The following is a 26,826-nucleotide window of genomic DNA, read 5'->3' as shown; positions in this document are numbered from 1 at the left end:
CCACACTCTATCTATCTATAGCCCTCCCTCACTTTATCTAATGAAACATGCATTCTTTTGTTGTCTCTTTTGCTGCTCAGCTTCAACCGGTGCCCGACATCGCACCCCAGTTCTACGCTCCTCACATGTATCGCCCTGCCGCACCGGAGCTCTGTTTACCACCACTGCATGGCCCGAGCCCCTCTGAACCTTTGTAAAAGTGTCTCTACCACTCTACTGCCCTCACTCTACCACCCTCACTCTACCACTCTACCGCCCTCACTCTACCACTCTACCACCCTCACTGTACTGCCCTCACTCTACCACTCTACTGCCCTCACTCTACTGCCAACACTCTACCGCCCTCACTCTACCGCTCTACCGCCTTCACTCTACTGTCATCACTCTACCGCCCTCACTCTACCACTCTACCGCCCTCACTCTACCACTCGACCTCCCTCACTCTACCACTCTACTGCCCTCACTCTACCGCCATCACTTTACCACTCTACTGCCCTCACTCTACCGCCATCACTCTACTGCTCTCACTCTACCACTTTACCGGCCTCACTCTACCGCCCTCACTCTACCACTCTACCGCCCTCACTCTACCGGCCTCACTCTACCACTCTACCACCCTCACTCTACCGCCCTCACTCTACCACTCTACCGCCCTCACTATACCGCCCTCACTCTACCAATCTACCGCCCTCACTCTACCACTCTACCGCCCTCACTCTACCACTCTACTGCCCTCACGCCCTCACTCTTCCGCCCTCACTCTACCCCTCTACCGCCCTCATGCCCTCACTCTACCGCCCTCACTCTACCACTCTACCGCCCTCACTCTACTGCCCTCACTCTACCACTCTACCACCCTCACTCTACCGCCCTCACTCTACCACTCTACCGCCCTCACTCTACCACTTTACTGCCCTCACTCTATCGCCCTCACTCAACCACTCTATCGCCCTCACTCTACCACTCTATCGCGCTCACTCTACCGCCCTAACTCTACCACTCTACCGCCCTCACTCTACCACTCTACTGCCCTCACTCAACCGCCCTCACTCTACCACTCTACTGCCCTCACTCTACCACTCTACTTCCCTCATGCCCTAACTCTACCGCCCTCATGCCCTCACTCTACTGTCCTCACTCCCTCACTTTACCGCACTCACTCTACCACTCTACCGCCCTCACTCTACCACCCTCACTATACCACTCTACCGCCCTCACTCTACTGCCCTCACTCTACTGCCCTCACTCTACCACTCTACCATCCTCACTCTACCGCCCTCACTCTATCACTCTAACGCCTTCACTCTACCAATCTACCACCCTCACTCTACCACCCTCACTCTACCGCCCTTACTCTACCACTCTACCGCCCTCACTCTACCACTCTACTGCCCTCACTCTACCACTCTACCACCCTCACTCTACCACTCTACCGCCCTCACTCTACCGACCTCACTCTGCCACTCTACCGCCCTCACTCTGCCACTCTACTGCCTCACTCTACCGCCCTCATGCCCTCACTCTACCTCCCTCAGTCTACCACTCTACCGCCCTCACTCTACCACTCTACCACCCTCACTTTACCACCCTCACACCCTCACTCTACCGCCCTCACTCTTCCATTCTACCGCCCTCACTCTACCACTCTACCGCCCTCAGTCTACCGCCATCACTCTACTGCCCTCACTCTACCGCTCTACCGACCTCACTCTACCGCCCTCACTCTACCACTCTATCGCCCTCACTCTACCGCCCTCACTCTACCTCCCTCACTCTACCACTCTACCGCCCTCACTCTACCACTCTACCGCCCTCACTCTACCGCTCCCACTCTACCGGCCTCACTCTACTGCCCTCACTCTACCACTCTACCGCCCTCACTCTACCGCCCTCACTCTACCACTCTACCGCCCTCACTCTACCACTCTACTGCCCTCACGCCCTCACTCTACCGCCCTCACTCTACCACTCTATCACTCCACCGCCCTCACTCTACCGCCCTAACTCTTCCGCCCTAACTCTACCACTCTACCGCCCTCACGCCCTCACTCTTCCGCCCTCACTCTACCCCTCTACCGCCCTCATGCCCTCACTCTACCGCCCTCACTCTACCACTCTACCGCCCTCACTCTACTGCCCTCACTCTACCACTCTACCACCCTCACTCTACCGCCCTCACTCTACCACTCTACCGCCCTCACTCTACCACTTTACTGCCCTCACTCTATCGCCCTCACTCAACCACTCTATCGCCCTCACTCTACCACTCTATCGCGCTCACTCTACCGCCCTAACTCTACCACTCTACCGCCCTCACTCTACCACTCTACTGCCCTCACTCAACCGCCCTCATTCTACCACTCTACTGCCCTCACTCTACTGCCCTCACTCTAGCACTCTACCGTCCTCACTCTACCGCCCTCACTCTACCACTCTACCGCCTTCACTCTACCACTCTACCGCCCTCACTCTACCACCCTCACTCTACCGCCCTTACTCTACCACTCTACCGCCCTCACTCTACCACTCTACTGCCCTCACTCTACCACCCTCACTCTACCACTCTACCGCCCTCACTCTACCGCCCTCACTCTGCTACTCTACCGCCCTCACTCTGCCACTCTACTGCCCTCACTCTACTGCCCTCACTCTATCGCCCACACTCTATCTATCTATAGCCCTCCCTCACTTTATCTAATGAAACATGCATTCTTTTGTTGTCTCTTTTGCTGCTCAGCTTCAACCGGTGCCCGACATCGCACCCCAGTTCTACGCTCCTCACATGTATCGCCCTGCCGCACCGGAGCTCTGTTTACCACCACTGCATGGCCCGAGCCCCTCTGAACCTTTGTAAAAGTGTCTCTACCACTCTACTGCCCTCACTCTACCACCCTCACTCTACCACTCTACCGCCCTCACTCTACCACTCTACCACCCTCACTGTACTGCCCTCACTCTACCACTCTACTGCCCTCACTCTACTGCCAACACTCTACCGCCCTCACTCTACCGCTCTACCGCCCTCACTCTACTGTCATCACTCTACCGCCCTCACACTACCACTCTACCGCCCTCACTCTACCACACGACCTCCCTCACTCTACCACTCTACTGCCCTCACTCTACCGCCATCACTCTACCACTCTACTGCCCTCACTCTACCGCCATCACTCTACTGCTCTCACTCTACCACTTTACCGGCCTCACTCTACCGCCCTCACTCTACCACTCTACCGCCCTCACTCTACCGGCCTCACTCTACCACTCTACCACCCTCACTCTACCGCCCTCACTCTACCACTCTACCGCCCTCACTATACCGCCCTCACTCTACCAATCTACCGCCCTCACTCTACCACTCTACCGCCCTCACTCTACCACTCTACTGCCCTCACGCCCTCACTCTTCCGCCCTCACTCTACCCCTCTACCGCCCTCATGCCCTCACTCTACCGCCCTCACTCTACCACTCTACCGCCCTCACTCTACTGCCCTCACTCTACCACTCTACCACCCTCACTCTACCGCCCTCACTCTACCACTCTACCGCCCTCACTCTACCACTTTACTGCCCTCACTCTATCGCCCTCACTCAACCACTCTATCGCCCTCACTCTACCACTCTATCGCGCTCACTCTACCGCCCTAACTCTACCACTCTACCGCCCTCACTCTACCACTCTACTGCCCTCACTCAACCGCCCTCACTCTACCACTCTACTGCCCTCACTCTACCACTCTACTTCCCTCATGCCCTAACTCTACCGCCCTCATGCCCTCACTCTACTGTCCTCACTCCCTCACTTTACCGCACTCACTCTACCACTCTACCGCCCTCACTCTACCACCCTCACTATACCACTCTACCGCCCTCACTCTACTGCCCTCACTCTACTGCCCTCACTCTACCACTCTACCATCCTCACTCTACCGCCCTCACTCTATCACTCTAACGCCTTCACTCTACCAATCTACCACCCCCACTCTACCACCCTCACTCTACCGCCCTTACTCTACCGCCCTCACTCTACCACTCTACTGCCCTCACTCTACCACTCTACCACCCTCACTCTACCACTCTACCGCCCTCACTCTACCGACCTCACTCTGCCACTCTACCGCCCTCACTCTGCCACTCTACTGCCTCACTCTACCGCCCTCATGCCCTCACTCTACCTCCCTCAGTCTACCACTCTACCGCCCTCACTCTACCACTCTACCACCCTCACTTTACCACCCTCACACCCTCACTCTACCGCCCTCACTCTTCCATTCTACCGCCCTCACTCTACCACTCTACCGCCCTCAGTCTACCGCCATCACTCTACTGCCCTCACTCTACCGCTCTACCGACCTCACTCTACCGCCCTCACTCTACCACTCTATCGCCCTCACTCTACCGCCCTCACTCTACCTCCCTCACTCTACCACTCTACCGCCCTCACTCTACCACTCTACCGCCCTCACTCTACCGCTCCCACTCTACCGGGCTCACTCTACTGCCCTCACTCTACCACTCTACCGCCCTCACTCTACCGCCCTCACTCTACCGCCCTCACTCTACCACTCTACCACCCTCAGTCTACCGCCCTCACTCTACCACTCTACTGCCCTCACGCCCTCACTCTACCGCCCTCACTCTACCACTCTATCACTCCACCGCCCTCACTCTACCGCCCTAACTCTTCCGCCCTAACTCTACCACTCTACCGCCCTCATGCCCTCACTCTACCGCCCTCACTCTACCACTCTACCGCCCTCACTCTACTGCCCTCACTCTACCACTCTACCGCCCTCACTCTACCGCCCTCACTCTACCACTCTACCGCCCTCACTCTACCACTTTACCGCCCTCACTCTATCGCCCTCACTCAACCACTCTATCGCCCTCACTCTACCACTCTACCGCCCTCACTCTACCGCCCTAACTCTACCACTCTACCGCCCTCACTCTACCACTCTACTGCCCTCACTCTACCGTCCTCACTCTACCACTCTACTGCCCTCACTCTACCACTCTACTGCCCTCATGCCCTAACTCTACCGCCCTCATGCCCTCACTCTACTGTCCTCACTCCCTCACTCTACCGCCCTCACTCTACCACCCTCACTCTACCACTCTACCGCCCTCACTCTACTGCCCTCACTCTACTGCCCTCACTCTACCACTCTACCGTCCTCACTCTACTGCCCTCACTCTACCACTCTACCGTCCTCACTCTACCGCCCTCACTCTACCACTCTACCGCCCTCACTCTCCCGCCCTTACTCTACCACTCTACCGCCCTCACTCTACTGCCCTCACTCTACCACTCTACCACCCTCACTCTACCGCCCTCACTCTACCACTCTACCGCCCTCACTCTACCACTTTACTGCCCTCACTCTATCGCCCTCACTCAACCACTCTATCGCCCTCACTCTACCACTCTATCGCGCTCACTCTACCGCCCTAACTCTACCACTCTACCGCCCTCACTCTACCACTCTACTGCCCTCACTCAACCGCCCTCACTCTACCACTCTACTGCCCTCACTCTACCACTCTACTTCCCTCATGCCCTAACTCTACCGCCCTCATGCCCTCACTCTACTGTCCTCACTCCCTCACTTTACCGCACTCACTCTACCACTCTACCGCCCTCACTCTACCACCCTCACTATACCACTCTACCGCCCTCACTCTACTGCCCTCACTCTACTGCCCTCACTCTACCACTCTACCATCCTCACTCTACCGCCCTCACTCTATCACTCTAATGCCTTCACTCTACCAATCTACCACCCTCACTCTACCACCCTCACTCTACCGCCCTTACTCTACCACTCTACCGCCCTCACTCTACCACTCTACTGCCCTCACTCTACCACTCTACCACCCTCACTCTACCACTCTACCGCCCTCACTCTACCGACCTCACTCTGCCACTCTACCGCCCTCACTCTGCCACTCTACTGCCTCACTCTACCGCCCTCATGCCCTCACTCTACCTCCCTCAGTCTACCACTCTACCGCCCTCACTCTACCACTCTACCACCCTCACTTTACCACCCTCACACCCTCACTCTACCGCCCTCACTCTTCCATTCTACCGCCCTCACTCTACCACTCTACCGCCCTCAGTCTACCGCCATCACTCTACTGCCCTCACTCTACCGCTCTACCGACCTCACTCTACCGCCCTCACTCTACCACTCTATCGCCCTCACTCTACCGCCCTCACTCTACCTCCCTCACTCTACCACTCTACCGCCCTCACTCTACCACTCTACCACCCTCACTCTACCGCTCCCACTCTACCGCCCTCACTCTACTGCCCTCACTCTACCACTCTACCGCCCTCACTCTACCGCCCTCACTCTACCGCCCTCACTCTACCACTCTACCGCCCTCAGTCTACCGCCCTCACTCTACCACTCTACTGCCCTCACGCCCTCACTCTACCGCCCTCACTCTACCACTCTATCACTCTACCGCCCTCACTCTACCGCCCTAACTCTTCCGCCCTAACTCTACCACTCTACCGCCCTCATGCCCTCACTCTACCGCCCTCACTCTACCACTCTACCGCCCTCACTCTACTGCCCTCACTCTACCACTCTACCGCCCTCACTCTACCACCCTCACTCTACCACTCTACCGCCCTCACTCTACCACTTTACCGCCCTCACTCTATCGCCCTCACTCAACCACTCTATCGCCCTCACTCTACCACTCTACCGCCCTCACTCTACCGCCCTAACTCTACCACTCTACCGCCCTCACTCTACCACTCTACTGCCCTCACTCTACCGTCCTCACTCTACCACTCTACTGCCCTCACTCTACCACTCTACTGCCCTCATGCCCTAACTCTACCGCCCTCATGCCCTCACTCTACTGTCCTCACTCCCTCACTCTACCGCCCTCACTCTACCACCCTCACTCTACCACCCTCACTCTACCACTCTACCGCCCTCACTCTACTGCCCTCACTCTACTGCCCTCACTCTACCACTCTACCGTCCTCACTCTACCGCCCTCACTCTACCACTCTACCGCCCTCACTCTCCCGCCCTTACTCTACCACTCTACCGCCCTCACTCTACTGTCCTCACACTACCACTCTACCACCCTCACTCTACCACTCTTCCGCCCTCACTCTACCGCCCTCACTCTGCCACTCTACCGCCCTCACTCTGCCACTCTACCGCCTCACTCTACCCCCCTCATGCCCTCACTCTACCTCCCTCAGTCTACCACTCTACCGCCCTCACTCTACCACTCTACCGCCCTCACTTTACCACCCTCACTCTACCGCCCTCACTCTACCACTCTACCGCCCTCACTCTACCACTCTCACTCTACCGCCCTCACTCTACCGCCCTCACTCTATCGCCCTCACTCACTCTATCGCCCTCACTCACTATCGCCCTCACTCACTATCGCCCTCACTCACTCTATCGCCCTCACTCACTCTATCGCCCTCACTCACTCTATCTATCGCCCTCACTCACTCTATCTATCTATCTATCTATTGCCCTCCCTCTAACTATCTATCGCCCTCACTCTATCACCCTCCCTCCCTCTATCTATCGCCCTCCCTCTATCTATCTATCACCCTCCCTCTAGCGCTCTCCCTCTATCTATCGCCCTCCCTCTATCTATCTATCACCCTCCCTCTATCTATCGCACTCACTCTATCGCATCACCACAGCATCACTCATCACCACCACAGCATCACTCAGGGGCACAACAACATCACTATGCGGTGCCACAGCATCACTGAACGCCACAGCATCACTCGTTGCCACCACATCGCTCAGCGCCACCACTGCATCAATTTGTGCAACCATTCAACAACAACTGGTTCAAATATGTTCTCTCAATGTTTCACGCTTTATTACAAATGTCACAAAAAGATGTTAATATTTCACTTCTGTTCTTGGATTTTTGTCACAATAAAATACACTGAACATAATCTTGACAAAAGTTATTTACAAAAGTTTAAGCTATTGCCATTATAAATTACAATAACTTTTATATAAGTATTAATTATTTTTTTTAAATTAAAAGCCATTGTTATTTGTAATATCAATACATCTAAGTCAAGTAAATACAACACATAGTGCATTACAGGTGTCACATTTGCGAAAGTTAAAACTATTGGAATTGTAAATGACAAAGCTATTAATTTAGCTATTTTCAAAACCAACACATACATACAAAATGTGTCATTTACAAAACCAAAAGCTCAAACTTTCCTAATGCAAGACCTATTGCATTGCAAATGCGTGTTCTATTTAGTAACTCACTCTTACCTGGGTTTTCTTGAAGTTTACCTGACTCTGGCATGTTCGATGTAGTGCACTCTCGCACTGATGAGAAGATGTGAGAGCAGCATCCTTTGGTCCTTCCCCAGGAGTGTAAATAGATGTGTGACGGCCGTGAAACAGCTGCACTCATTGCTGGGCGTGCTCCTGCTCTCTGCCTTCCACTGCTTTCCCCTGGTCGCTCGCGGCAGCGTCCTTCTCGCAGGAGGGAGGGAGTGACGGGGGAATGGAGGAGGAGCGGTAGGGCACCCTGTCACTGCACAGGAGAGGGAGGCTCCGAGCGCCACTCACACCCGTCCGTTGCGGGTTCGCGGGAGGGCGTGAAGCGCTTCAGGAGGAAGCTCGGGTAGGTGCCGCATGTGACACTGGTGTGCATTAGTGGGGATGTGGTGCGTGGGGTGGGGGAGGCCGGCTGCTGTCACCCATCACTCACAGGCGGCGCGGGTCATGTGCTCTGCGCACCAAGGCGCTAGAGTCAGACAAACCATGAACCAAAGCATGGGCTGCTGAGAGGATGCAGGGGATGCTGAGCCCGTGCAGGGGGATTCATCTGTCCAGGCTGCTCACATAGTACAAGAGGAGCTCGGGTCATCAGTGACTAAGCGCCCGCTGTAGACATGAGGTGCTCGTAAACACAAGTCCCTTCTGCAGGACACGCTCGGCTAATGCATGGAGGTCTCAGCTAATACACAGGTGTTCTGTTGATTCGGGGTCTCGGGCAATGCAGGGGACACTCGGCAGTTTCAAAGGGTGCCTAGTCCAGACTTGCAGCGCTTTGATAACCCATGGCTCTATAAGACCTGGCGACGATCTGCAAATGTTGGTGGATGAAGGAGTGCTCAGCTAATAATAATAATAGGGGGTAGGGGGGTCAGTTTATATTATCGGGGCGCTACGCTAACTCATGGGGTGCTGAGCGGATGCGGGGAGTCTCAGATACTACAAGGGTGCTCTGCTCAGTTTCTGCAGGAGGGGCTCACCACAGCGTCCCTTCCGCAGGATGTGCTCAGCTACTACACGGTGCTCTGATATAATGCACAGGGCTTCGAGCTGTGACAGGCGGTGTTTAGCCAGCACGTGCGGTGCTGCAGTGAAGTAGTGGGCACCTCGTGAATCTAGTGTGTGGGGGTGGCTGGGGGAGACTGCTAATGCAGGAGGTGTTCATTCTGTGCAGGTGACATTCTTAACTCCCTGTGGTGCTCGGTTAATGTACAGGTGTTTGACTAAAGTGGGATGCCTGGCCTCACACAGAAGATAGTCAAGAAAAAAAACCGATAGTTGATCATCATTAGGGGGCGATTACGAGCCATGCAGTTCTGGGGTACGCAGCAAATAAAAAGAGCAGGAGCCAGCACGAAGTGTGATTACGCCAGTATGGGGGTGTGAGTGTGTTGTTTTGACACAAGTGCGGTGGCCGAGGAATGTCTGGACTTCGAATAGCAAACAACCTGGCTGTGACGTTTGCCATAAAAAGTTGCCAAACTGCATAACTATAAACATAACCGGACTGTGTTCGCGTCGGTCGTTCCCTCGCAGGGCGAGCTGTGTGCAGGAGGTGCTCATGGAGTACTGGGTGTGCCCAGACAATCAATACAGGGTGTGCTGGTGTGATGCCAGGTCGCTTATTGCAGAATACAACCAATTACCAGCAGTCATTGTCAGGCACCGTGAGGGTTTCCGTGAAAGGGTGGCTGGCTTGCACAGGTAGGACTGACCCCTTGAATCTCACATTGCAGGCGCATTCTTTCACCTCAAATGGCATAGACTAGAGGATGATGGTCACAGGGATAGTTAGCTGTGCACCCAGCACGGCGAAGGTCGGACTGGCTTAGAGGACAGCCTGGCAGTGCCAGGAGGGCTTTTTTGGTAGTTCAGTGTGTGTGTGTCGGGTGTTGTGTGTTTGTAGGCCTGTTTTTTTAGTGCGAGGGTGGATTTTACTGTTGGTTTCCTTGATAATATCAAAAACCTTGCCTGCAGCAAGCACACATACATGTATTCTCCCACAACATACCCACAATCTCCACTGCATGTCTTTACAAGGTAAAAACTTCCCGTGACTTCCAAATGTTGGGCAATGTTTTAGCGATGTAATTCATTAATGAAGGCACTTACGGTGCCCGGGCCTATTTATCGTCCTTTTCCGAGTCTGTGTAAGTTGTCGCCTCTCCAGTAAAGAGTGTTTTCAATACACACGAACATACTTTTGGTCGAGATATATTCCCTTCAGATTATTGAGCTTTTCAGGCTGTCCACGGGTCATCTATGTGTTAACTCGAGCAGTTCGGTCAGTGCACAGGGGCGCTGGTGCGGCAGGTACAGTGGCACCGAGGCCCGGTGGTGTGAGGGGTCCAGTGCACCCCACTTATGGATGTATTTTGCTACATAAACCTGTGTTAGCAGGGCCTGTGGTCCTTGCCTGCATAATGCTGCATTAGGGAACATACTGCCATTGCGTTGTTACTGTCTGCATCCTGCAGTGGGACTGTGCAAGGGGGCTGTACAGTTCGGGGAGTGTGCACCTGTTGAGGGGTTGGCTGCACAAATAACGGGCACAGGAGTCAGACACACCTTTATTCCCCTGTTCACGAAGTCAAGGATGGTAGATTTTTTGTGCCATTTCTTTATGTTTGCTGATGCAACATTATGTTTAGGAGTCACGAGAACGTCCTTGTTCAGCACTGTTGGTTTGTGGGCAGCGAGGGGAAACGGAAGCACGCAGAAGGAAATGACATCAGCTGGCATTCTCAAGACGGGCCCAAGCTCTAAACACGGCCTCGAGCTGCCAGCAATGAATGCCACGGAGTCCTACCCAATATTTGAGATCTGAGAGGGGCTATATAATGGCAGTGAACTTTCTTAAACTGTGTAGTGTAGGGAATACCTCAGATCCTAGCCCCGCCGGAGCCGTTTTGACAAAACGGCACATGATTTGAAAAGCGCCCTGGGCTAGGCGGCGGATATGGGCACGGCAGAGTACATCTAGAAAGTGCATAGAGTGTCTCGAGCCTGCAGGAATTGAGCAAACTGGGCAGGCCGGGCGAGTTTCTCTTGCATGCCCACGATTTCTTGTTAATATGCATAGAAGAGTTGTCAAAAGTGTAATAATGTGCCGCCCACCGCATGCCCTTTATTTGCGGCCCACAACTACTCGGCTGTCAAAACGTCTTAAACTCTGCCCCGTTTAGTGGTTTTCTTTATTTTCTGATGCTGCGCCAGCCCTCGGCGTACTTACTCGAGAACTAGAACAATCTCGGCTAGTTCCTTGATAACAAAATATCCATGATTTGCTTGGACTCTGATTTAACGCCCAGATACCGCTGCGTTTCGCGCTTAAATAAATCACTCTGTGGCTGTGTCGCCGGCAGCAGGCACGCCCTCCCTGTGCTGCATGCACGCTGCGTCTGCAGTATATTTTTAGCTGGATCACACACCGAATACATGTCTCGTAAGGGGTTTGAGAGTATCCGTAATCCGATTGCGCAGTCAGGCCAGACCGCCCAGTGGCCGTGCTGTGGAAGATGTGGGTGCACAAAGACCCTGCTCTGAGCGGCGATAAAAAGCGCTGTTAGCCGGTGGGTGTAATTGTATCCGCCAGTGGCTCACGTGCTGGTGCCCATGTGGTGTGGGTTTATGTGGGGAGTCCACAGTCCGCAGCAGACTGCCTTCTCTGGAGCCAATCAGCCCAGGCTGTAAATATTCAACATTCCTGCGCGTCAGCCAGACCGGGAGACATGTCCCGGCCACAGGGCAAGCCCGTTAAAGCCGCAGTCATACCCTGAGCTCTAGTAAGCTGTGGAGAAAAAAAGCGAAACAAAAAGACATACAAATATAAACTGCGTCACAAGGGTCAAAACATTTTTATTTTCAGTGCCAGACGGGAATGGAATAGCCAATCAACATCCTGCATCTTGGATCTAACAGAAAACGCTGTGTTGTGGTGTTTTTCATTTTAAACTTGATACATACAAGGGCACGTGAAAGAGGAGCATCCACAGAAAACAAACATTGGCAATGCCAATGGTTGTCGCTTAAAAGAGAAGCATTTTTTTATTTAACCATGTTGCACAGTAGCTCCGCAAGTGTGCATTAGTGCTGAAAGTTAAGAAAATTAAAAACAGTGTGAAGCAGTCAACTCTTGCTGTGTCATAACACTTAAAAAGAAATTGGGCCATGTTGCAGAGCGGCCTCGTTGCTGTGTAACAGGGTTTAAACATATAGACAACACCAGTAGTTCTCGTATAGGCGAGACTTGCCAGTGCTTACGCAGGCCAGCATCCCCAGCACTCTAAGAAAACATACTGCACGTAGGCCGCACATTTCTGAGTTTTCATTAAACTGGACAAAACGTGACCAATCAAAAAGCTGACATAAGAAAGCTCCCCAGAGTAGAGCACTGCACGAGCCACAATTGTTGTAATGGTTCCAGCATGAGGTGAACCCTTCTCACTTCAGGGCTTTTATGCTCGTCATAATCTGGGTCTCATCTCTTGTACTGCTAAGCACACAATCTGTCAAAAACACTTCTGAAAACTACGGAGAGCGAGGGTGGACAGACAGTGAGCGTTGGAATGGATGGGCTGCGTGACACCTTTAGCAAGTTAGAATGCACATTTATTATATAACTGTCTGTCTTGTCTTGTCTTAGTTCAGGAAAATATTACTATGATGGATGAGGTGGGGACCCTTTTGCACAGAGAGAACCTTTTTAATATAGCGTGGTCTTTAGATATACTAAGACTCACAGTCAAACAGGGATACAGAAACAGGAATGCTTACTCACATGCGTAAACATCTGGAAACCCAGTGCAACCCATGCTTTACTGCTGACGTGATTATGCATTACCAATAATCTGTATAAGGGTCTTAATGAGTCAATGGGTCCCCATTAAAAAGAGAAACAGCCTTTGGCGGGCACAGAGAATGCTGGCACTGAGGCACAGCGGTGCGAAAAAAACAATCAAATTAGTGATTGTTGTTAAACAAGAACCGTAGCCAAAAACAAGCCGTATTACAAGTCGCTAAACTGGCTCAGTGGGTTGAGCTCCAAAAGCACAGATTTCCTTGAGCAAGATGCCAGATGTTTCATCCAGACAAGGTCACTTCAACCTGTAATCCTTCAGATGTTTCATCCAGACAAGGCCACTTCAACCTGTAATCCTTCCAGGGTCGAGAACACTCGTACCACCGAGTTGAGTAACTACTTGAAATACTGAAGTTTCAAGAGGCAATCTGCACCATGTGAATAATCACTATTATTATAAACAATGTGTCACAAGGACGAATACAAAGGAATAACCCATGATTATTTAAAAGTGCATTTCACGCTTTAGCTTTTGTGTGAAGGTGTATACATTCATGACTTATGCTCTAAAAACACATTCCGAAAATAAGAGATTAAAAAAAGAGTGTCTCAGATCTCATTTGAGACTAGCCTTAGTAGAAGTCAGTGCTCCTTGACTCGACCCTACAGCCTGGGCCGGGGAGTTTAGTGAACGTGTGTGTAGGAGTGCAGCGCCTCAAAGGCGTGATGCTGTCAGCAGCCATTGCTGTGTGCTAAAATTAAACATGGCTGCAACGAGACTCCACAGGCGGCAGTATGGTGAAAGTGACTGCTGAGTTGCCTCGTACATGGGAAAGAGTCGCAATGGTGTGCAGCATGATGAAACAATAAAAAGCACTAAAGGGAGAGCAGCAGGAGTGAAGGGAGGAAGAAATAGCACCTCAATCATGTGAGGAGCAGCGGATAGGCACTGATTAAGTGGAATCAATCTGTGCTTGGTCTGTGCTCCACAGCAAGCATCGGAAGTGACGTTTTGGCTGGACTATCCAATTAGAGACGCTGCAAAGAAGAGAAGTGCACAAATAGTAAGCCCTGAGAGACACCAATGTGACATCTTTTGGGATAGGTAGATTGGAGGTTAGAGAATGTATTTTAATGTTTATAGGTGCAATGTATAATGAGTTGATGATTAATAGAATGTACAATTTTGAGATGTAAAAACAAATTAAATAAAGACAAGGATTTGTTTCAGACTGAAAAGGTGGTCTATGGTACATGTTGTTGGACTTTCAACATTGCCTCTTGAAATTGAATGAGCAGGAATAAGGTGTCAGTATTGGCAATTGTTTAGTTCTTTATTAAATTGAGCCTTGGCCTTACTGTTTTGAGCCCAAACCCAGTTTTGGTATTGGCTTTTGTGTATGGGGGCATGGGTTCACAGTTCGAGAGTATTGGGCATGGGGTTTCACCCCAGTGTTGTGTAGCCCACTTTTAGTGGCCTGGAGGTTGGAGGTGCGGGCCAGGGCAGGTTCCCAGTGGTTAAGAGTTAGAGGACCGCTCCTCAGGTATGCAGGTGGTTTCACGTGTGTGATCTGTATAGAATGGAGGGAATTTTCGACCCGAGTGCTATGACATCTCTCAGAGAACAAAATGTAACATAGCTGTAAATACAGAGTGTTGTTATCCTTAGCCAGTTGCCAAGTGTTAAGACAGGTGCGCTGGGTTGGGCAACAGGGCTGAAATGTGATATACAATTATGCTTTTATGCTTAAATAGTTTCAAGCTTTTGTTATGTTTATGATGTATTATAACATGTCTGTGTATGTGCCATTGATTCGTTTGAGTTGGAGGGTTGGGACACACACTGGGGGTCTGCCCAGCCTATGACAGCTCTGGTATTAATTATTAAGTGGCGTGTCCTAGATAGCACAAATGAAAGTGGAAGTGAATTAATGATTCCTGTGGCATTTTCACTTTGGCTGGAAATAGAAGACCTCCCCCACGCCCACCTGCTGTCACCCTCCCAATGCCAACACGCACTCTGCCAGCGCAGCAGTTATTAAGAAACAGCCCAAACTAACTGATTAACAGCCAAACCCCCCCAGCGCAGACCAGTCTAGCAGCATTTCCAAGGTACAGGCTGCACCATGGGTAGCATGTGGAGTAGCTTTCTTTTGGATCTGTGCCAAGCTGACTGACTTGAGCTCTAGACGAGCCTTCTACTGGGACCGGTGCCAACCTGACAGGCCTGGGATCCTGGCGTCAATGGAATTACCGGAAGTGGACATGGCTTTTCTAAAAATGGCGCAGAACAGAGAGTGCCAATCACTTTATGTGCATTCAACTTTGGCAGCTCACAATTTGTTCGACAGTAGAGGTCTTTTTTTGTGTCTAAGAAGCTTTATTAGTTTTTTGATAATGAGAAAAAATACAGAGGAAACGAGGAGGGAGAAGAACAAATCAAATAAAATACCTGACAATTGAGTGATGTGTACATAATTGTGGTACATACAGATGTTGACATTAAAATACACAAAATAACAATAGACGTAAGCCCAACTCTCAGGATATAACAAAAGCATGTGGAGTTGGGCCAGGGGCGGAGTATAGGACTGGATGAGATGAAACAGGTGTAACTGCAAAGTATACACATCTCTTTAAAACATTTTATTGATGGTATTTGTAAGATACATAGAATACAGACGGGAATCGTTTTGTAGGATACCATCCTGTAAGAATACAGTGTAAAGTGGTTCATATCACACAGCTTGGCTGGTTTCTCCTTTGTTGGTTATACGTTGGTGGTAGGATAAGGATATAGAAATATAGGGAGGAGAAGAGGAGAGTATGAATAAGTGTAGAAGAAGGATAGAACAGAAGCAAATCAGACATTACCTAGCATACGTGATGAAGGTTGCATATAAGCCTTTGGAACAGAGTACATTCAGTCATTACAGTGTCTAACGAGTGTTGTTGATGTGGTGTGGAAGAGGAAAGGTGGGCAGGAAGGGCAGGGCAGAGAGGGGGAGTCATGTGATGCCAGAAAGAATCGGACATTTATTTGTCTTCTATTGGAGATACAGTTTTGTGAAGTGTAAAAACTGCTATTTGTGCTTTTCCGGGAACACTACCAAACATACCAATTAGCCAGAAGCGGCCAGATTTAGGTGTTTTCTGTGAAAATATGCATTTGTTACTTCATTTCCCAGAATTTCTCACTAACTGGTTACGTTATTGCCTATGGACAAGCTTTAGTTGTCTCGCCAGCATCATGGTTTTCAGAAAATTAGTAAGAAAAATTATATAAACTTGTAAAAACATACAAGGGCTTTTGTTTAGCCCTCTTCATCTCTGGGTGTGTTTCAGTGTTATACGCGTTTTGCTTCTGTCTGAAGTAGCATGGGGCAATGGTTCAGCCCTTCAACTACTTGCAGTCTTGTACTGTGAACAATGAAATTGTGTCTGATCACAGGCGCTCAGTTGTCTGTAAAGGAGTGTACTCACTGCCAAGGAAGAGGTACCTGGGCTTCCAACCAACTCTTTTATATTTATATTTTTTTGTACGTTTGCCATTTTTTGCCTTTTGCTAATGGTTGTTAAATAATTAATAAAAGAAATTGCACGTTTCTAAGGCCAGACCTGTGGCAATGCTTTTTGGACTGTACCAGCCATGACAAAGTAAGGGAATAGTGACAAATTACCCTGCATGAATGCATATCCATTGTGTTAGAAATTTTTAAGTCAGCCATTAGCCAAGACCTTTCGCTTTTAATACAATTTCATGTATAATATACTTAATTATAGGGGCCTTATGCCAGCTCTCTTAATCTATTGGTCATTTTTCTTCTGCCCACTACAGCGCATATTATGGGGCACTGGATCAGCCTACATGAGCCAGTGACTAACCTCACTTGAGCATCGGTATTATTCTTTTTCACTACTACTACTGTCTGTGTTTTTGGGGAGCAAAACCTATTTTTGATTTTAGCCAATTTGTTTCTGTTTTGGTGGGGGTCAGGCAGGTCCTGTAATAATATATATTTACAAAAAACATGCTAAAACAAAACAATCATTGACAAAGCCAAAGGGATGGCATCCAGAGCCACATCTGTTGGCTTTGTCAGTGCTTGTTCAGAGTTGTCTGTAGCTGATCTGGAACAAAGGGGGATACCGATAGTGTGCCCAGATGTAATTCTGCACTGTGACAGTGAACATGATGTCACTGTCATATGCTCAGTTTTTAGTGTGTTATATTGTAGCAACACTCACTCTTCCGGGATATCACAACACCTCACATGTATGCTCTCAGACTAGCACACACTAAGAGGATGTAAAATAAGCTCATGTGTTTTTTCTACCATGCTTTTACAGTCAGAGGATGTCACATTAGCTCACTTGTATGCTGTCACACTAGCACACACTGTCAGAAGTTTTCACATTACCTAACTTGTCTGTTGTCACACTAGCAGACACATTGTCGGAAGATGCCACACATGCTCATGTTGACTCTGCCACCTTAGCAGACACACTCAGAGGTGTCAAGTTAACTTGTTTGTTTTCACACTGGTTCATACCATCACATTTACTCTGTACGCCATGCCACAATCATACTTCCTGTTGTCACATTGGCCTACATGCATTCTTTTAAAGTAGGATTTACGTCATTCAGCATAACACATTTGTTCATTCACTTGCAACGTGATGTCATAATTTTCTCAATTAGTAACAGACTTTGTCACCTACCACAGTTGTCTAGCTTATTGTACATTTACATGCTAACACACTGGCACATGATACCGCTGCAATATACTCCTTCGAATGGCACTCCTACTGCGGAGTGACGGAGGTAGCATGCTCAGGATGGGCACAGAGCCTAATCTATGTATACTATTGGGTGTAACACTTCTCACCTAAAACAGACATGGCGCTTCCATCCTGATTCAGAACTGGGACTCTCTCCAGCGTCTTCCCTCCCTCTAAGAAGCCCATGATCAAAGCTGGCCGGGTTCCATACTCTTGCGAAGTTTATTGAAAAAGCCCTGACACAGCAGGGCAAATAAAAATGCAGAACAACCACAGACTTTCTGAAATCCAGGTGAAACTAATCATTCATGGTCGAATGAAAAATTCATGCTGCACCTCCCGCTCGCAGCACTAGTGGTTCATACATAGTAGTGAGGGAACATCACTTCTCTCCATAATGGCCAAGTGGACTATCTCCAATCCTTGATAGTAAAGCGTCCCAAACTGGCCTAGGTCTACTCTGGAGTGGTCTCTCACTAAACGGAGAGCAGGCAACTATATCGATGAACAGTTGTGGGTCAGTCAGCCCATGCATTTGATGGGATAGTCCTTTAGTCTCCGTTTGAAAAATGTGAGAACTTTAATGCATGGCAATGGCTGTGAATCAATGTCCAAGGAAATAAAAACCCTGTTACCACTTCTGGAAAACTAAGGCCCCCACCTGGTGCGTTGTAACTGACCCATGATGTTAGTAGATGTTAGTGGTGACTTGGTGCTGGTTGCCCATTCCCTGCCCTGCCTACACAACAAATTGCCAGGGCCAGGTTTGACGGTTCCTCACCACCCTCTGAGGCTTGGTGCACCTTTAGAGGGAAGGCCAGTGGGATGGCCATGGAAAGCATTTGGAAATCTGCTCACTGGTTGCTCGGTAATGTCTAGTTGCGGACCCTCTAGCTTTTAGGGTCACTCTGTTCCAGTCCTTCTCTGGTTAGTTACCTGTCCTAATAGGTCCCCTCCTCTGAAGGAGGATGTACAATCGCCGCCACCCATGCCAGGAATGGCTGGTTAGTGCCCAGTGGACGGCCCTGAATGCAGAACCCATGAGCACCACTCATGTTCGAAGATACTACTCTTCCTTCAAAGACAAGCCTTCAGATACCAATTAATACTGGAAAACGTCACACACGGATACACTTCAGTGCACAAACACACACAGTGGAACCACACAGGTACCAGCGAGTCGCTGTCACTCATCCAGAAATCTGTTTTACAGCTTCCTTAACCCTACCTTCTTGGAGGAGCTACACCAGCCCCTCCAAGGCCTCCAAACACCTTGCTTGTCTTGTGCTCTGTGGCCATTACACGTGCTGCAAGCATATAGCGCCTTGCATGCAATGCAAAGATATCGGTAGGGAAAGTAGGCCTATTTCTTTTTTCCTCGAACTCTCACATATGGACTCATTAGCACAGCAGATTGTCCCTTTTCTCTTGTACCAAATGGAGCCTCATTTTCCAATGATATTGCTAACGCGGGATTACTGGTTACTAGTTACCTTACCAGATCCCAAACCAAGTCGACTGAATCGTTGGTACCTGTCATTGAGTAAAAGGTAATCTAACAATAAGTCAATCAATTAAGAACTTACACCACTCTAAATGACCACTGACCAGGATTGAGTTTCAAAGATTTAATATAAAGTCAAAGATAACTGAAGATACAAACTTCTCAAAATGAGATTCAGAAGATAAATTGGTATCACTATGAACATAAACTTTTTGAATAGTCTGAGTCTGAAAAACAGAATAATGAGTACAAATTCAAATAACATGAGTGTTGCCAAAATGGATACAAGTTGCAACCTCAAAGTCATTACAGAAAGGAAAATTCAGGTTAGTCTGTCCCTACACTATACTAAGTGACATCCCTACTTAACAAGATCTTTACCCCTCTAGGTGTCAGCCGTGGTGACTTCCTAAGAAGATCACGCACTTCTCTTTGTCTCTTCTCTGATAATGGGTCTCTCCTGATCAGCCTATCTGCCTACCCATCCGCTTCCTTAGGCTTCCAAAATCATCTGCTCTGTCCTCCTCCCGGGTCGCTTTCCCTAATATCAAATCACATTTCTGGTAGGAACGCCCCTTGGGACGCCCCTCACGTGGTACATCTTTGCGCGGTAAACTCCATGATGGTACTCTTCAAGACCCTCGTTAAAGTTGACCTTGGTTCCCAGGCTTCTTCTCCAGTGCGCCGATACCCCCTGAAATTCCTGGAAACTCCTACAGGCTTGCGCCAAGCGCCACTGAACAAAGCCCCTTTCATTCTAGCTGATTAGGACCCTCGCACCTGCATACAGTCCGTCCTGCAGTGGGCCTCAAATTCCAGACTCCACCATATCTATAGGTCGTAAAGCACACGCGAAGCTCTGTGCTAGACACCTCTCGACTTCTCTTCTAACGAGCACATGGCACATCAAAAGGAGATGACATTATCAGTTCAGGCCTACTTGATTTACACGAAGCGGGTCCCTGCACTCTAAAACATTTAACTTGATTTAAACAGCATTCTTAACTAGCATACGTTTCTAAAACAACACATCTATAAAGCATATATTTCAACTTAATTCGATAATACATTTTTGGAAGAACCATGTTAACCCCATCTCACATTATTTTAGCAGCACGTTTAGATTTGCTGTGAATTGCCCTAAGGCCTACACAATATACTGGATTTTCAGAGTTCTATTCAACTCTAACATGATTCCTTTAACATGAGAACATGAGGTTTTCATATTCATTCCAACACTTCTACATTAATCTCACACAGTTATGATTATTGTTACTCTACTTAAACATTCTATACACTTCACTACTGAATATAAGACACTCTGTGTATTTCACTTCTAAATATAAAACACTCGTGTTCAGCGCATGTTTAAACTAACTACGTGCTTGTAAATATGGTGCACTTATACATTTTTCAGACTTGTGCTCTCTCAATCCCCCCTTTGATGACCTTCAGGGGTCATCACCATCAGGACATCATCCCAAAAATGTAGAACCCTTCAAAGTGAAGTCGTGGCAGTGCCACCTCTTTTCATTGTCTCCAATGCTTTCAGACTTCTGTATTGAGTGTCCTGCATCGCTGTCAACTTTTCCTCTTGTTTCCTCATAGATCTCTGCAACTTATTTGCTCTATACCACTGATACAAACGCACCAATCCCCACAAAGTGATTACACAAATCACAATTATGATGATGGGTTTCAGTATGTACCAAACGATACCCTTTCCCAAGTTGGCAAACCAACCTCCAACTTTACCCATTCCATGACCTACTTTTTCCCACACGTTTATCTTTGTCAGATCCTCAATTTCGTAGTGTATGGCAGTGATGTTTCGTATATACTTCTCTAGAGGTTTTGAATTGTCTGGAATGTAAGTGCAACATTCCTGGACCTTCAAAGCCTTACAGACTCCTCCCTCTTTAGCTAACAGAACATCTAAAGCAAGTCGGTTCTGAAGAACCATTGCCCTAATCGATTGCATCTCACCTTCCACCAGCATCAATGATCTAGCAGTACTGGCAGATAGCCTATCTACGACTGTAGCTAACCTCCTAATTTTGATGTCATTCAGTATTACTCCTAGGATAGGAAATGCAGCACCGAATACATCCCCAATTACTTCTGCTGCTCCTAGCCCTCTCTTCCCTCTAGTTGGTATTCCTTTCTTCGTCGTTTCTAAATTCTCAACATGATATATTTTAGGGAAGACAATAGCCAGATAGCATGATCCGTACCAATTATTTGGTAGCTTCACATAGGCATTTCTTCCACATACAAAATATACATTTGGAATTGCTTGCATCTCTTTCAGAAAATCCTTAGAGTAATACTCCAGTTGAAAGGCATGTTCACAATTGACTTGACCTACATACAAATTCTCATAATAGGAGTAACTCCTGTGAATGCACAGTTTCCCCCATTTCTCCTTGTCTAAAGCAATTGGACCAAAGCTACCCTTTCTTTGATGTATCCTTTCCTCCTTGGTCCAATCTGTTTCCCATTGTCCTGAGGCCTTTAGAATCTTCTGCCTTCTGTATCTAGTATCTACCTGCCCTATAAACTTTTTCTCGATTTCTGACACATGACAAGTCAGATTATTTCTTCGGGCATGTGAAGTATCTAACGTTTTCCATGGAATGAACCATTTGTGTAATCTGTCTTCGCTCTTGTAATAGTCCCACTTGTTCAAATGCTTGTAATTTGGGACCTCTGGCAATGTCGAGTCGAAATTCGAGAAATAATACTCAAATCCTTCTCGTCCATAAAATATGCTCAACAACAAACTGCATGTGATTCCATATGTCAATGGAAGATGATGGTATCTGATACCCTCCTCCACAGAAGCTGGTAATTGCATACAAACGTAGCAATTCTTCGCCTCCATGACATCAATGTACTCATAAAGCAATTTAGCATAAGCATTTGACCTGAAATTTCCCTGTGACTCATCTGTGTGTAACCTTTTTATTTCTGCATCTAACAACGCTTTGTCTTTATCATTGATGTTTCCCTTATCATTAACAGTAGTAGTTCTCGGTGTTGACACTCCCTTGACTTCTTTGACTGCCGTTACATCTCTTTCGTGTCCCACTATGTATGAGACAGTAACCACTAAAACTATCAGGGAAATCACCACTCCCAACAGTGTGCCAACTATACATTTTGCCCTGCGGTTCGGGTTGCCAGCCTCCATGTTCTCAAACAGTGTAGCTCTTGACGTTTTTTCCCGCATTCGCTTCTTCTTCTCTCTGAACAAAGTCTTTCTTTTACACAATGTCTCTCTTTTGAACCCTTGGAAGCTGACAATTTACTCCGCAAAACAGTTTAGAGTCCTGTAAAACAGACAACCCTAGCCCTTCTCCATCCGCTAAAAGGAAACCCCTACCATTTTTCTTCTTCCACTCGGCGCTAGGTTATCTTGCAGTAATTTTACAAATTCTTTTCAAGAGTCTTATATCCGTCTGAAGTTATGTATGGCTCAAGGAGTGACACTACGTCTTCATAAATGTCCATCCGAAGAAACATTCCCTCAAGTTCTGGGCAATTCTTGCAACAACATGGAAAGTCAACTGTTTCTAGGATTATTCTCCGTATTTCGCTCTGGACAAGTGGACGGACGAAATTGAGAGTTAACGTTTTTTCAATTTCTACTCCTGGTACTATCAGTTCTACATCCACGGTTACAAAGGGGTCCGTTCTAACTAGGATCACTTTCTTCACCTTTCCAGTTCTGCGCCCCTTTGAAGACATTCGCAATGTGGTGTTAGTCCAACACAATGAGCATTCCAAGAACTTCCACTACTCGCTCAAGCATTTCTAACCGAAGGAGGGTTCCCTCCAACACTGGATATCGTGAACAGCAAACTGGAAATTCAACTGTTTCTAAAATCAATTTTCTTATTCCGCTTAGGAGAGGAGGATAGACGATGTTGTGTCAGCAACCTTTCAGTCTCCACCCCCGGTAGCAGGAACAGTATTTGTACAGTGATGATTGGGTCAGTTCTGATCAGGTTCACTTCCCTGACCCTCCCGGTTCTGTGCCCCACCGACATCTGCAACGAGGTAGGTCCAATCAGGAGTAGAGTATCTTCTACTAGGCACTCGCACCCTCCTTGACCTTCTAGGGCCCTCCTCGGTTCCCTCCTGGGTATCTTCTTCCTGATCCGAGTCTTCGGATATAGGAACAAGTGTTTCTTCCTGGGCCGACCTCAAACTTAGCCTCCTGTCTCTTCCCGGCCAAGTGGCAGCCTCACACCTTGTTCTCCTATATCTCGTCCTCACACTCGGTTCTTGATCACTCTGGTACTGATCTGTGTCTGTTTCGTATTCACTGCTGCTCTCTCCTTCAGTTGCGTCTTCAGTCTCACTGCCGTCCTGCCTTCGCTCTTCTTCTGAATCCGATGCGTTCCCAACTTCTTCCGACACCCCCTCAGCTGCTTCGGTCCCTTCTTGCGACTCTTCTTCCACTTCTGGGCTTTCGTCTGGGATAGGAGCTGTTTCTTCTAGAGGTGCTGGAACTCTTCGAGTATGGGATGCATGGATCCAATTTGGCAGCCCCCCGCACTTCACCGCGGTGTTCGTGATCAGGATTACCTGAAAGGGCCCACGCCAGCGAACATCTAGGCAGTTCTTCCGGACGTGCTTTTTGACCAACACCCAGTCCCCTGGGTTCAGGTCATGACACAGGTTCCTCGATGCTGGAACTTCAGCCGCATGCACCTGAAGGGACACAGAATGGATGGCGTCAGACAATCCTTTACAATAATCCAAGATCAGATCATCTGTAATATTCAATAAGGCAGCAGTTGGAACTGTGGGAAGTCTCATGGCCCTCCCCATCAGAATCTCGTGTGGAGAGAGACCTGACCTCCTGTCAGGGGTACTGCGCATGCTCATGAGCACTAAAGGAAGAGCATCTGGCCAACTCAAAGATGTGGATGCCACTACTTTAGCCAATCTATTCTTCAGAGTGCCGTTCACTTGTTCCACAATTCCTGAAGCTTCTGGTCGATAACTACAATGCAGTTTTTGATCGATATTCAGTGTGGAGCACAACATCTTCACTATTTCGCTGTTAAAATGTTTTCCTCTGTCCGATTCCAGAGAGGCAGGCACCCCGAAGCGCGGTATCAACTCCCTGACCAACAATTTTGCCACTGTGAGTGTATCGCACCTACGTGTAGGGTACGCTTCAACCCATCTGGAAAATACGCATACTATCACCAACACATACCGAAGGCGATTAACTCTTGGCATTTCGATGAAATCTAGTTGCATTCTATTGAAAGGCCCCCCCGACCTCCCAATGTGACTCAGGGTGACTGGTGTTCGCTTGCCTACGTTCAGTTGTTGGCAGGTAACACATCGCTTACATACTGATTCTGCTGCTATTCTAAATTTAGGGCAATACCAAGTTTGCCTAAACACTCTCATCATAGCATCCCTTCCTAGATGTACTGGACCATGTATTTCTCTCGCCATGGGATTAGCTAATTCTTCAGGTAACACAGCCCTCCCATCTGCCGAAACCCAAAAATCCATTTCGCTTCGCACGCAACCTGCTATTTCCCATGCCTTTTTCTCTGTTTCAGGTGCGTTCTCCTGCATCATTCTTAAATCCTCCCAAGTGTCTACAGTTTCTAACATCATACTTAATTCAGTCTTTTCTTCAGCACCATCTATTTCCACTTTTGAGAAAGAATAATTTTGTTCTGCACAATAACGTGCGACTTCATCAGCGTATCTGTTGCCTTGTGACACAAAATCTGTATTCTTAGTATGTGCTACACACTTTACTATTGCGATGTCAACTGGACCTTGTAATGCTTCTAACAACAGTCGCACAAATTCTCCATTTCGAATGGGCGAACCAGAGGAGGTCATGTAACCTCTCTGAGACCACAACTGCCCGAAATCATGAACCACACCGAAACCATATTGGCTGTCAGTGTATATGGTGACTCTCTTCCCGTTTCCTGCTATGCAGGCACGAGTTAGGGCAATAATTTCTGCTACCTGTGCGGAATGTACTCCTTCCAGGCAAGCGGCTTCCACAACTCCAGTAATGGTACAAACAGCATAAGCTGCTCTCAACCGACCAGTATCGTCTCTTAAACATGAGCCATCAACAAAATAAATTTCATCGGGGTCAGACAACGGCTCATCCACAATATCTGGTCTGGGTTTCGTGCATAGTTCAGTCACATCAAGGCAATCGTGGTCTTCACATCCTTCGCCTTCTATTACAGTAGGTAATGGCATTAAAGTAGCAGGATTCAAGACAGAGCATCTCCTGAGGGTCACGTTCTCCGCAGCAAGAATAACTTGCTCGTAGCGCGTGAGCCTACTATTGGTCAGATGCTGCGTCTTCGTCCTGGTCATTAGCAATTCAACTGAATGTGGTACATACACCACCACTGGATGTCCCATCACAATACTCTCGCTCCTTTCAATGCTGACACCCGTTGCAGCAACGGATTTGAGACATCCGGGCAACGCTGCGGCTACTGGATCTAATGTAGCCGAAAAATATGCAACTGGTCTACGGGCATTTCCGTGGGTCTGTGCCAAGACTGACAAAGCACATCCCTCTCTCTCACAACAATAGAGTGAGAATGATTTCTCGTAATCAGGCATTCCCAGAGCCGGAGCACGACACAAATCGTCTCTCAGCTGCAAGAACGCCACCAAGCATTCTTCGTCCCATGGTACCGGATCACTCACCTCCTTGTGCGTCAGTTTCTGTAAGGGCTTTGCTTTCAGTGAAAAGTTAACTATCCACTGTCGGCAGTAACCCACCATTCCTAGGAACATTCTTTGCCATGAACAATAACTCATCCTGTTCATACAATTCTATCCTTTCCAAAGGCAATGTTCCATCTATTATCTCATCAACATCTGATTTTAAACTAGTAACATCAAGTCTCTTTGCCTTAATTTCAGCTTTCAACACACTAAATTTAGTTGCTCCATCCGCATCTCTCCCATCCCAGCTCCGAGATCTACGTTTAGGTACTGGTGAGTTATAGGGAGTCCTCCCCTGTTCCCATCTCTCTAGGTCCCATGCCTTTCCATCTTCTCGAGGTGGGTGGTGAAACACTCCTTCACGCCTCATAGCCCCTCTCTCCCCATCCTGGCTAGTTTCGCGGGATGTATGGTAAGATTTTCCATTACTCCCTCTTTCTTCACTACTTCCTTGTGATTCCTGATTATTCGAGGCGTGGCGGGACCTATCACTGTTCTCCTTTCTCCAATGTTGAACGTCTTCTCTGAGTACATGATGAAGGCACCTAAACCTATTCTGAAAAGCCTGTACCATTTGATCTCCTCCTTTCTCCCAGAGACGGGACATCTCTTCACACTCTACACTCCTACTATTTTGTTCCTGCTGCTCCCTCTCATCCGTAGGACGTGTAACTCCTCTATTC

At 48.6% G+C, this 26,826-nt stretch overlaps 1 protein-coding gene across 3 annotated transcripts in view; it reads left to right on the top strand.

The window, feature by feature from the left end:
• Positions 1-8,498: 8,498 nt before the first annotated feature.
• Positions 8,499-26,826, top strand: part of SYNE3 (spectrin repeat containing nuclear envelope family member 3) — a 401,530-nt gene continuing 383,202 nt past the window's right edge. Inside the window, exon 1 of one of the 3 annotated variants that reach the window (XM_078660113.1) lies at positions 8,499-8,658. The gene's annotated coding sequence lies outside the window, so the exon portion shown is untranslated. Of the gene's footprint in view, positions 8,659-9,832; positions 10,017-26,826 lie in introns of those variants that run through there. The other 2 variants (XM_078660115.1, XM_078660114.1) reach the window with 2 other exon arrangements.

Source organism: Lissotriton helveticus, chromosome 9 (assembly GCF_964261635.1).
Source record: "Lissotriton helveticus chromosome 9, aLisHel1.1, whole genome shotgun sequence".
NCBI lineage: Eukaryota > Metazoa > Chordata > Amphibia > Caudata > Salamandridae > Lissotriton > Lissotriton helveticus.
Note: the sequence above shows the minus strand (reverse complement) of the source record. Positions and strands in the feature narration are given on the sequence as shown.